At 41.6% G+C, this 13,230-nt stretch overlaps 1 pseudogene; it reads right to left on the bottom strand.

The window, feature by feature from the left end:
* Window positions 1-3,421: 3,421 nt before the first annotated feature.
* On the bottom strand, window positions 3,422-12,763 carry LOC109911304 (annotated as a pseudogene).
* Between the last annotated feature and the right edge of the window lie 467 nt (window positions 12,764-13,230).

Here is a 13,230-nt window from a genome sequence, read left to right as displayed (position 1 = left end):
CGCTTGTGATGGTGGTCCGAAGGCGTGCTTTACCTGTGAATGAAGAAACTTTCGAGACGATGTGAGCTGCTGAAAGTATCTTTGCATTTCCTCTCCATAATATTTAAGTCTACGTGGGTAGGTGGGTCTGCGTCGGCATCCCAAGGGGTCCTGCTGGTTCGGCCACAAATTATTTTTGCGGCCGAGAGTCCAGTAGTGAAGTGGGGTGTTATTCTCATGTGGTACAGAGCTAAAGGCAAAACCTTTAGGCAGTTAAGGCCGGTTTCGGATGTTCGCTTAGTCAATTTAGTTTTGAGAGTTCTATTAGCTCTTTCCACTATCCCTGCCGCCTGAGGGTGGTAAGCACAATGGAATTGCTGCTGGATATGCAGCACCTCACAAAGTTCTTTGTTGATTTTTCCTGCAAAGTGGGGGCCATTGTCTGAACTAATCTGTCGAGGCACTCCAAACTTCGGTATGATCTCTGTCAGTAGTAATTTTACCACCGTTGAGACTTTATTATTAGTGGTTGGAAAGGCTTCAATCCATCTGCTAAATACATCAACAATACCAAGACAATACTTATAGCAATGTACACGCGGCAATTCAATGAAATCAAGCTCTATACACTCAAATGGGCCACCTGACAAGGGTGTTTTCCCTGTTACGCACCACATTCCTTGGCTGGCATTATTTTGGTGACATGTCAGACATAACCTGACACGCTTCTGGGCTGCCTCAGCCAATCGGGGGTGCCACCAGGTACGCAACATGATATTACTCATTCCCTCCTTGCCAAGGTGGGTATCAGTATGAAGACAGTCAATAAGCATTGGTAACAAAGCATCAGGTATACACACTCGCCAACTGGAGTGAACCAGAGACCTCTTGACGCAGAGTGCGAACACTCATGCGTCTTCCATATTTCTTTTCCTGAGTCAGGGGCGTCCCCCTGTAAACGCTGCACAGTGACAATGTCTGGTATACCCGTTGTTTTCGATGCAGGCGAGCGATTTAACGCCTGCCGGTTCATAGAGGACCCAATAGAATTGCATGCTATTGCAGTGTCTTTGGCAGCTCGATCAGCTCTGGCATTGCCTTTGCTGATATCCGTATTGTCCATTACATGGGCCGCACATTTGATTATGGCCAATTGCTTGGGGAGGAGGATGGTTTTGAGGAGATTTTAGACGTATAGTGCTGACGTGGTTGGGCGGGTGGGGCACTCGGTGGAATTTGCCAATCCTCCTCCTGGTCATCGGTGTCATTATTTTGGAACAATATTGGCAGACCAGACATGCCAGGAGGTATCTCCATTTTATTCCCACATGATAAACCGGCTTGACACTTCAACACTGATTCCTTATTTTGCCTCTCCTTTCTCAATCTTTCCTGTTCTGCTTTCCTCATATCATAATCCTCACACTGCTGCTTCAACACCTCCCACGACTTAGGGTTTCCCTCATGATCACATACTCTAATCCCTCTCCGACGTGCATTATTCTCCCAACTGGCCTGTTTCGATTTATTCATTATTTCCTCAGCAGTCCTTCTCCACGTGGATATTAAAGTTTTCCATTTTGTCCCCGTATTACGTTTCCAAATTGCCTCTTCCGCTTTTATGCATTTATCTACATCCCAAGTTCCCCCTATTGGCCAAATTTCATTTCCCAATTTCTTATTTAGGCATGCCGACAGACGTCTGAACCATTCTTCATTTTCGGGGACATCCCGACATAACCGATACAAAGGGGTTCCAACACCCGAGTTATCCAACGTCTGTCCCATTTTAACGCTTCAACTTCTTACTTATCTCTATATACCAGTCCAGGGTCCTTGGTCTCCACACCCAATTCAGGGCCCTGACCTTCGCGTGGGGGATTTCCCCTCTTAACAACCGGTGGTTGAGACAGACACTGTAGTTATCCTTTACCTTCGGTACTACGTTCCAGGGACTCGAACCCCGGTATTGGAGGAATCTAATCTCCGAATTCCCGACTCTTATAGTTGGGAGGACTCTAACCCCCGAATTCCCGGTACTTACAGCTAGGAGGACTCTAACTCCCGAATTCCCGGTACTTGCAGTTTGGAGGACTCTGACCCCCGAATTCCCGGTACTGACAGTTAGGAGGACTCTGACCTCCCTGAGACGAATTCGTCAGCGGACAAGTGCATAGGTTATCTCGGAGATTCCGCCACTACAGAGTTCTAGGGGACGAGGCGTCGACTGAGTGATAGGTTAATGAGAGAGATCAGGGTAAATCTTACCGTGTGGGCCCATCCGTCTCACGTCACCGTCACACAGCCGATCACTTATTCAGTTCATCTAGAAGTTCCGTATATGTTGGAATCCCACCACTGCCACCAAATGTTGAGTTCCCTTTTCGGAGATTCCTATGCACTTGATACAAATGCAATACACCAACTTCTGTGAATAGCCACAGTTTATTTAAGCAAGTACAAACTTTGGAGGATCACTTAACAATCTTCGCAGGGCTTGCGGAGCTGTGCCAAGTGATGTTCTCTGCAAGGGAACCGTCCTCCCTTTATATAGGTTTTTACAGCACAGTCAGACATGCATACAAGATACAATTTTTTTCTCCCCCATAATCACGTAACTTAATCATCTAACAGTAAAACAAAGATTAGCTGCCCAAAAACAATGTGTAAGACGAGGTAGTTCCTTATCCTTTTAGCATTTACAGAGAGCAGAGTATAATTAGATTATCACCTTTTGTCTGTGAGATCTTTTTAGCCTTAGTTCAACATTTACAGAGAGCAGAGTATAATTAGATTGCCCCATCTTTATCTGCGAGACAGGGGCACCCACGAAGCACCTAATTTCTTATATGTCAGCAGAACAGATATTAACCCTTTAACATTTCACTTGTACTGGTTTGCCGGTATTCTTTAGGAGCATGTTACATTGCAGGCGTTGTGAAATTGAGACTGGGATAGATGGAAACAATAGTTCTCAAAAAGGAAAGAAAGTCACGAAGGGAGACAATGATGAAGGAAGTTTGGAAGGAGGGAAATGAGTAAGCAATGAATGGATAGGGAAAAGTAGAAAGAAAATAATTAAGAAGAAAAGAAATGAATTAACAAATGACAGCAGGACGTGACCGGTGGGCAGTGGAAACATTGAGAGTGGACATAAATCATAAGTTCTCCTCTTGTCCGGCAGGAAAGAATTTCCAATAGTTCTGGATATGCTTCCGGTATCTGTAAAGTAGGAGAATTGGTTTCATATCCCTTTACTACTGGAGCGTCTTTTGATCAAATTGCTGAAACGGGTGTATATAGGAGCAGTGCACACTGGGCCAGTCTGGTGGGGAAAAAAAAAGAACAACATGAAGGGATTTTCCAACCCCTCCTCGCTTAAGGAATGCAACAGAATGAGGAAGAACGGGCGAGAAAGGGTAAAGATCTGAAAGAAATAATCCTAAGCCTTCCAAGCTGGCCAGATGCAGAAGTTGGCTTTGATGCTGATAATCCAGGGTATCCCATCCAAAATGAACAAAGGCTTGAATGCAAAGTAGAAAGGGACGTTTTTGATAAAGCTCAGGACACAGATCAGTCCGTTGATCAGTGATGCCGTTTCCTCCATGTAGTGTCTGGTCTTCAGGTTCTGGTAGCAGATGACCACAAAACAGTCGATGGTGAAGGCGACTGTCATCAGATGGAGCAATCGATCAGTACTGGGAATAAATATCGTTCTCTGGTCGCTGAATAAATGTCAGCGGCGACTTGTCTAATTCAGGATAAACGGAATAATGTGGTGCCCATGAACTAATTCATGCCATGCACCGGTCATCCTTCGACCCATAAACGGTGACCAACATTGGCTCCTCGTTAATGATGTCTCACCCTTTACAATCTCATCCTAGTTTTCAGAAGCCCCAGCGTCTCGCCATATCAATTCCTGTAACATCCAACAACAGTTATAAATCTCATGTTAACTGTCATTCTGTCTCCCTCGTGTCCCTCAGATTGGTACTTCCAACTGTGTCGTTTAATGATTTAATGAGTAAAACCCTAATTGCTGGAAGTATCACCTCGTCTGCTCCACTACTGCCACCTTCTTTCAGACGTTCTTTTGATCAAACGTTTTAATAATATATCGTATTCGTCCGGTATAAATTGGTTTACTAAATTGTTCTGACATTTCACCTCTGCAGTGACGTGGCTCGAGATGAAGTGCACCTTTTCTGGTTTTTATTTAAAAATACAAATATCCAAAATTGCGAAACTTCGCAGCAAGGAAGTCAATTAACAACAGCTTAAAAGTCTTCAATCTTCATGGACGTCTTTTGGACTAAACTCTAATTAATTCCAAAGACCACATTAATAATGGTGCAGTCCATTGGGAACTCCATTATATCGTACCATGAAATGGACTGTGGATTCATGTAATCACTGAATGTATGTTTGTGTTACAAAACATCTCGTAAGGTACTACCACAAAATAAATCATATTCAGATACTGCAATCAGACATGTGCAAAATAGACATTTTAGCACAATGATAAACAATTAATATTACAGTGGATTAAACACTCTTTTGCATATTACTGAATTGGAATGGAACCGAGTCTGTGACAATATTACAGTTCAATGTTGAAGCAAAGTCATTCATCACGATTTGTAGTTCAGCGTCCAATAGGCAATTTTCCCATAAATACACAACATGCAGAATTCAAAAACACCTTGCCTTTCATTATACTGAAATTGTAAGTCATGTTCGATTATTTGCCACAGCACAAATAATATCCAATAACGTACTAAATGTACTGGAGACGGGTTGAAGTCCCTTAAAATCAAAATGTTGCATGTTGGAAGAATTCCACCGAATCATGAATGGGAAATAAATTTGTAGAAATACACAAATATGACAAAACTTTTCTTCAGCATCAGTGACTAACCAGAGGCAGTATTTGCAGCAAGTATTGAATAGCAAATGACAAAGAAAAGAGCAATGACTGGCGTGTGCATCCTCGTTCAGTAACTACTGGCGTTGATGTCTTGGTGGATTTTTGCTCTGTGACATAATCAAACATGTCTTCATTTATTTTGAATGATTGTCTCGCGATGGACAATTAAGTTATAACATGCACTTGCTTACATTTCGCTGAACAGAGAGATTATCTTCCTGTTGCATGCCCTCCAACAATGTGAATGATTGCATTTCAATTTTGGAATAGGTTCGTTTTAATTTTTTTGGTTCATTCAACTCGACAAAACATGACATTGTGACTGGATCAAGTGAACCCGCTGACGGCAGACACTGAGCTGAGTCGTGTCGCAAAACTATCTTTCCTGTTTCTGTTTTTTCTCTTATTTCTTAGTTTGATTTTTATTTTAAGTGCCAATTTACATCACCATATACGTTCATTCATACCTGTTTTAGTGCCTAATACGTTAACACTGCTTAAACAGTTCCATAAATTTGAACTTTTAGAATGCACAGTTCGCAAACACGGGAGGTTAATGTGGCAGTGAGCATCAAATGAAAATTTTGGTCATGTTGAAGCTGAAAAATCCTTCATTTTATCAGATCAATTACAAGTGCACGAAGGGAGTTCAAGTGCTCAAGTTCCTGTTCAGAGTTTCTGGTGCAGACACTGTTGACTAATGTCAATGTTTAATATAACGAGAGAAACATCAGGTTAATGAGTGACAGGAAGATGGCTGAAAATAAAAACGCCAAGTTCATCGACAACAAAGACACGGTCGATTCAATGCAGAAAGGTTCATACTCAAGTGCAGTAACAAATGAGCGACAGCCAATGGCAGTGTTCACAGGTGCAGAAATAACATAACTTAAAAAGAGGAATGCAACGTTGTAGGAATAATTAAGAACCCTGAAGGTGCAATATGGACCCAAACAGAGTCGAATGTAGTAAACAACTTTTAATTGTATAATGCCATTGACACAGTCTAGAAAAAAAATTTAAAATAGGAATGGGTTTTAATGGAAGCAGAGGCATGACGCAGCTTATTGGAAACAACGACATGGTGTGATGTAATATCAGCAAAAATTGATAGAAATGATGCAGCGAAGTTAAGTGTGAACAACAACATAGTTATGATAGTACTAGTTGAGGCAGCGTGCATTCTCCTGGAAATAAATTGATGGACAGTTGAAGTGATGGTCAGTTATTACACAACTATTGATAGATAGAGTGTGCCAACACTGTCGGCCCATCAACATACAAACACTGGTCCAAAAGGAGATAGGGCTTGTGAAATGCTACTTCGTACCTGGGAAAGCATAATGGAAAGCAAGCTTGAAAACTTATTAAGGCGACAGGAATTAGCAAAATAATAATGAGGAATGTCAACTTACTAACTAAGACAGAGCCACATCTAAAATTCAAATGATATACGTTTGTTCCTATCCGAATCAAAATCTGTTCATAGACGAAAAGAAGCTCACTCATGTTCCAACTTTTTATGTTTCTGCAAAGCATCGCGTATATCATACATTCTTCTTTTACTGAGTATCTGTCATGCAGGGAGTGAAATGTTCTGAAGGCATTGCGGATCAACTGGTTGCTTTCAACGAGATGACATCGAGTTTTTTTGAGTCATATTGGAGCTTCACTCAGTCAGGCAAGTGCAGATACTTCATCAGCTTGAGAAGATCAACCACCATCATACAAAATGGCAGTGCAAGCTCGAATTTCGAATGTTCTTCCATGTTTCTGATTTTTACGTTCATACACGATCAACGATGATGTATTCTTCGGCTGAAAAAAGGGGCCAGCAGCAATTAAGATCCCCCAAAAGAGTTTGAACTGGTTCGATTTATTTTGTCCAGAAAACATGGAACCAGGAGGTGACTGAACGGAAATATTTTAAATGGTGCATGAGTTAAGTGAAACTAATTTGGAAAATTGTCCTTGTGCGTGACTCCATGACAAAGAGCCATAAATATCAAATGTCACGAAAAAAAAACAGAGATATTAAGAAGAATGCACTCATACAACGATACATTAGAACAGAATAGAACCACCAATATATGGAATTAGTGGAACACAGAAACGACAGAATGGAGGAAGGACTAGAGGGTTGCAGGGCTCCATCTACTAATAAATCATTATACATAGATTGGAGAGGGTTTGTCTTGTGACAAACAAACACTGGTGCTGTAAATTTCGTTCAATTTCCTGTCCCTGTTATGAAGCTTGTGTATGATAGAAAGTTCAGAGGTCACTAGGCCCAGAGAGCACGGGAGAGAATCAGACAATGTTTTTGAGGGAATTGAAATAGTCAGAGACGCTGAAGAGGCAGCTCCCAGTAAGTAACAGTAAAACCGCAGCAGAACCTGTACAAACTGAAACCAAACGACAACTGAGAGACTTTAGGACAAGCTCCCACGATGGCACAAACCACAAGCAGAGCAAAGAAATAAAATCAAACGGACTGTGAAAATTGACATTAATTTGAAATCAGTAAAGTTGAACAACTTGATGGCTAAAATAAAAAACATAAAAGAAAGTATTGCTCTGTCAAAATCATTGACCGCTGACAGTCAATGTTAAATTTAAATTAATTTATGCTTTTGGTTTTATCTTCCTGGCAGCAGTGAAAGAACCTCGCTGGCTCATTCTCGGAAGCAGAGTTTTTGGAAATAAAATGTCTCATTGATGTCAGAACGCTTATTTCGATTTATCTTTAAAAAAAAAGTGAAGATTAAAATCATGAAGTCATATAATACAAAGGAATACTCTTTGACTATGCATGATCCCCCTCTATGAAGTTGGAAACCAATTCGTCCACGAATCTTTGCACTTTCCTAATAGTCCAGCACACAGTTCCTGTTCCAATACTCATCCAATTAGAATACATAAGTTATTGATAAATCCGTTCACACCAACCACCAGTTTTGTAAAACGTAACATGCCATCTCTTTTACTCACTGACTTTCCATTAACAGGGTGTAAAGATCAAGCAACCTACATAAGGCGCTAAGTTACATGAAAACCAGCATTTTTCCTGTGAATAAGACTTTTCCTCTATAAACAGTCCATTGCCAAACAATAAATGCGATTTAATCATGCAGAATTTCACTACAAACCACCTCACGCACCCCTACCCCAACCCCGGGCTCAGAATCCAGTTTACAAACCACTGCAAACATGATTTTGTGCAGGTCTCTCTACGCTTTGTGTCTACGATCCTCACCAAGTCCAGGCTATTGGACAGCTCTCACCGTGTTCTGGATCATTGTGCTGTAATCTCCCCAAGTTCAGGATTTTGTATAGCTTTCCCCTATCTCTGTATCTCTGCCTCAGTATTGGCCACCATGTTAATGTTTTTGTAGAGCTCTCTCCGTGCTCTGTATCTCTGTGTGCTGAGCGCCGACTCCTTGCACAGTAATAAACAGCAGAATCATTCAGTTGTATTCGAGAGATCATTAACCGACTAGTTGTCGCCTCAGGATCAATAGAATCAGAAATTCGTCCTCCGGCAGCATTTTCTTCTCTCTGCTCTCCTGAAGTGTCTCTTTGAAGGAGGTATTTCGGAGCGTGTCCTGGAGATTGACTGTACCAGTAAACTGTGTACTGACAGAATCCTGAATAGTCACAGCTTAAAGTAACGGTGTCACCAGCAGCAGAAGTTTGTAGAGGCGGACGCTGGGACACCAGGGAACTAGAATCTGTGGGACGATATTCAACATCATTACTTATCCAAAGTCTGTTACAGGGAGGAATTGTAAATCACCGAAATTATTCTGCTTTTGTGGCAAATCATTTTATTGACAGTCCATTTGAATCTATTCTCTTTTATCGAAATATGAACGAATGAGGTGATAGTTTCTTTTATATATTTTATTCTTATAAATTGCTAAACATTGCCAAACTCGTGGTTGACACTGATTCAACAGCGACTTTCAAATGGTTGATCGACAGCAGTAGAATCAGGCAGAAAATATAGGGCTATGGGGAGAATGCAAGGACCGGGGGAACAATTGCAAAGAACTCTGGAGAAAACAGTAACCACACGAGGGGCTCAATGCTATCGTGTAAGTTCTGTGATGAATGTTATATTTCGGCGTCTATTTATTCTGTTGATAGACAAGCCCGAGGCAACATCTTATACTAACCTTCAAACCTGGAGGGCATTTTTAAAAATTGAAAGTTTTATGATTTCAAATGTTCCTGTGTCGCAACGTTTTCACACAGGTTGCATATATGGAATGAGCTGCCAGAGGAAGTGTTACAGATAGGTGCAGTCAAAAAAAAAGAAATTAGACAAGTAGACAAGTACATGAAGAGGAAATGTTTGGAGGGATATGGACCAAACACAGGGAAATGGGATTACTTTAGTTGGGGAAACCTGGCCCGCCTGGACCATTTGGATGAAAGGGTGTGTTTCCGTGCTGTATGACTCGATCACTTGATAATCAATTTACATAAATAACTGTGCAAAAGTAACCCAACTGTGTTGTGCCAAAATGCACAGCAAGATCCAAAATAAACCGTGTGTTTGACCAGCACCGATTAGCTCAAGTATTTTTTTGCAGTTTACTTCTGTACAGGAGATTCCACCTGATTTTTAATCTACTTTATATTTTATTTCCAATTAGGATCAGTTTCTTCTCCGTTTACCCCCAATGTGAAATATTTTGAATTGGTACCATTTCATTTCTGCTTTTCTTTTGTGCTTTTTTTCTTTTCTTGCAATCGTGGTAATTTGCGCCAACATCGCTCAGACAACGTTTGCTTTCTGTACTGTTTCTTGCGGGGTTGGGGGGAGGGGTGTGGTGTCGGTGGTTTGCTGTTACTGATGGGATTCCCCTCCAGTTCTCCCTCAGTTTCAAATCTTTGAATTGATTTATTCTCTTCTGGGTACTCTGGCTGGAGAGTTTATTTTTAGTTTTGCATTGAATATTTAGATAAGTATCAGGTCATTCAGCTCCGGTTGTATGCCCGCCGCAGTCTGAAATTTAATTTACATTGTCCATCCAGTACACTATGTCAGTATGTTTTCAAAACCTTCAAGACTCAATACAAAGTGCTCCAATCACTTTTGTCGCAAGTTTCATATTCCATCACCTCATTTTGTGTTCTTCTCCGCCTTCATGACTTGATTTGTTCTGTTATTGAGCATGCTACATTTATGGTTCATTGCTCTTGGCTCCGTCTCATTCATCCTATTTGCAATGTCACGATATATAAGATTTCCATGAAGTCTTGTTGTACTTCTTTCGTCATCAGAGAAAGAGACCAGGCGAAAACAGTTAGGTTTTGGCCCTCTGCTATTATCTGACATGCAGAATGTCACAGATTCAAGTCAATGGCTTGGCTGAGTTCTTCATGTCTTCGCAGTTCTAATTGCTAATATCTTAATTTCAAACTATGAGCACTGTGCAGACTTTTTAGTATGGATTAAATTGCACTTCATAGCTATTCCTTAACAATTGCATATGTTCAAATTAGATCACTTTCCTTCTTCTAAACAGTAAGCAAGTCAGCTCAGACGTCACAATCGTTTCACAAAGGAGAGCACCGTTATCTCATGAGATTGCATGACGAATCGTAGCTGCACTTGCTGCAAAACAAACCGATTTGTCCTCAAGTAAGGAGAGCAAACTTTTACCCACCGTTCCAGTCTTTCCCTCCGTAGAGCTCACGAAACAACCTGGTGAGAGGTTGTACTTTGATCGATGGCCCAGAAATTGTCATATATTCCTTTTGATGTTTTTTCACTTGCTTGTTTCAAATGACCATTCTTTCAATTTGCATTGGATCCCTTCAACAGCTAAATTGCAGTAAACCGATGTCTCAAAACATCTACATTTAAAAATAAACATACTTACAGTTTCACATCCAATTCTGAAGCTGGAAAATTAGGATTGTCATTCGCTTTATGAAAGCATACATGTGAAAACTGTTGAAAAAATGGCAAATCGATCATTCGTCTCACTGATTCCCCAATGAGTAAAATTCATCTTGAGACACAGCCGGATCTCTTATACCTATGTTCGCTTAGTGATGCGTCCAAGTTTCTTGTGAGGCAAATGTTTTTGTCACCTTTTCTCGTCCGGCACCTGATTCGGAGTTCAATCTCTGCCCGGTGCAGGGCTCCACAATGCCACTGCTCCGACCGAAGTGATAGATTGAGCTACTTTGTTCACAGTTAACTCCTAGAGTGGAGTCCAGATTGTTGTCACTGCCCACACATTGAAACCAGAATTCACCAATGGTGATGGTACCGCACTGTTGACCTATTCGAGTAATAATGCTACATGTGCAGTGAAACGGTCGACTCGTGGCTCGGTTTCATAGACTTATGCCTGCAAGCTTTGACCGAACTCCCGTATTCTGCTGACAATACGAACACTACAAATTGAATGATTTCTCCGAAATTGTTTGTTTGAATTTCGTTGCAAATAAAGGGCACAATAATAAACTGAACATTCACCCACCCAGTATATAGAAAGGCGGAGTGCATAGTCACTTACCAGCTATGACATTCAGCACCGACCCGGATCCATCTACATAGCGATAATATCACAGTAATGCTCCTCTCGGTATCCCCTGGACAAAAACCAATGTTACCTTAAAGAGACGAGAAATCATCATCACGCGGTTTGAATAGTTAATTTATTCTGGAGATTTAGATAAATAACCAATATCCTACGTTTCCAAGTTTCCCTTGATTCAATCTCCTCTCCTGACCTTATGGCAAATCGTGCAGCAGTACGGGAGGCAGATGTCCACTTCACATAAACGGAAGAGAATCTGAAAAAAAACAACAATATTTATTGCTGAAGAGAGAAAATAAATTAACCCACAATACAACAAAGGGTACTTCGCGCCTGCAATTGACTGTACGGGCTGGAGAATTTATATTTTATTTATATAGAGTAATTTCGTCGGCCCCCTTTCACTGTGTATTTCCCCAATGTTACACGATGTTACAAACCCGTGTAAATCTTCCTTGGACTGAGTCAGATGTGTGGACTTTCCTGAAACAGCTGGACTGTAGTTCTGGATTCCAGTTGCTCGAAAAAGATCCCAGCTCGTGTGTGCATCCTTTAACTGTGATCAGTCTTTCCTAATTTGCATTGATCTGCACTAATCCCGGGAAAGACATCGCCAGCGGAACACGCTTGGAACGTGTGAAACTCAAGATGCTGTTGACAATTATCAAATCTCATTGTAAATTGGACTGGAGGGCAGAACTGAGAGGCACAACTCTGGGAATCTCCAGGCAGATTAACTCGGTTTTCAATTTGTTTCTGTGATGATCTCCAGTGAGAGATTTTGAGCGACGAATAGTCAAGGCCCATCGCTGTGTACGTAGTACTGAGCCTTGCAGTAATATGTGGCACTGTCTTCAATTCTGATATCCCGAATTTCCAACGAAAATGTCTCTTGTGCTTTATTCATGGACACAACAAATCTTCCATCGCCCGAGATCCGCTCCCATTCCGTCGCTTCCCGCGTTTGTCTGAAGAAACTTCCACTCTCAAAATAATGATAAGAATTACGGCTATTAAAAACACAGTTAATGCTGACAGACTGGCACTCCTTCCTGGTCACCGCTACCGGGCTCTGTGTCACTGACTGACCGAAATAACCTGGAAATGAAACAGAGAGAGGTTAATGGGAATTAGAAGAGACCCTCACGACGATGTTAAAACCCCGTGCCGTGTCTGCGATTCGGACAAGCGCAGCCAGCAATGTAATTTTACTTCTGTACAATATTGGTTTCTGTGATCGGTACTTACTCGGTAAACATAGACACAGGATGAAAACAAGGAGTGTATCCATCATTCCCGTGCTTAGAGTTATTGGTTTTAGTGATGGAAATGGCAAACTACGCTGCGAGACTGAGTCGTGAGCTGCATTGAACTGGTGTAGAAGGATGGAATTGACTTGCAGGTGGCAGTGTCCGTGAGGTGATTAATAGGCCAATGGATTCAGGGTCTCTGGACGTGCCTTGTCTGAATAAGCGAGAGGTTTAAAGAGTTTAAAACCTGTTGTTTTACGTCACTTCACCAGCTCTATGATCTGGATATGCAATCCCCTCCCTTATTGGCCCAATGCACAGGTGTGGGGGTGGGGATGAATGTGGGGAGACGTTCTATCAGTAGTCGCTGCAGCCCTCCTTGGCCACGCAGGAATGCTCTCGGTTCGTGTTTCCATTGGGTGAGATGTGTTGAGCAAAGAATGTGGATGTGTGAAGCCCGGAGAACCCAAAATCAACCTCCCCCACTCCACCATCCCCACCAGTACAT

The sequence above is a fragment of the Rhincodon typus genome, chromosome 42 (genome assembly GCF_021869965.1).
Source record: "Rhincodon typus isolate 14 chromosome 42, sRhiTyp1.1, whole genome shotgun sequence".
NCBI classification, from domain to species: domain Eukaryota; kingdom Metazoa; phylum Chordata; class Chondrichthyes; order Orectolobiformes; family Rhincodontidae; genus Rhincodon; species Rhincodon typus.
The sequence above is the reverse complement of the archived record's forward strand: the minus strand, read 5'-3'. Positions and strand labels throughout refer to the sequence as shown.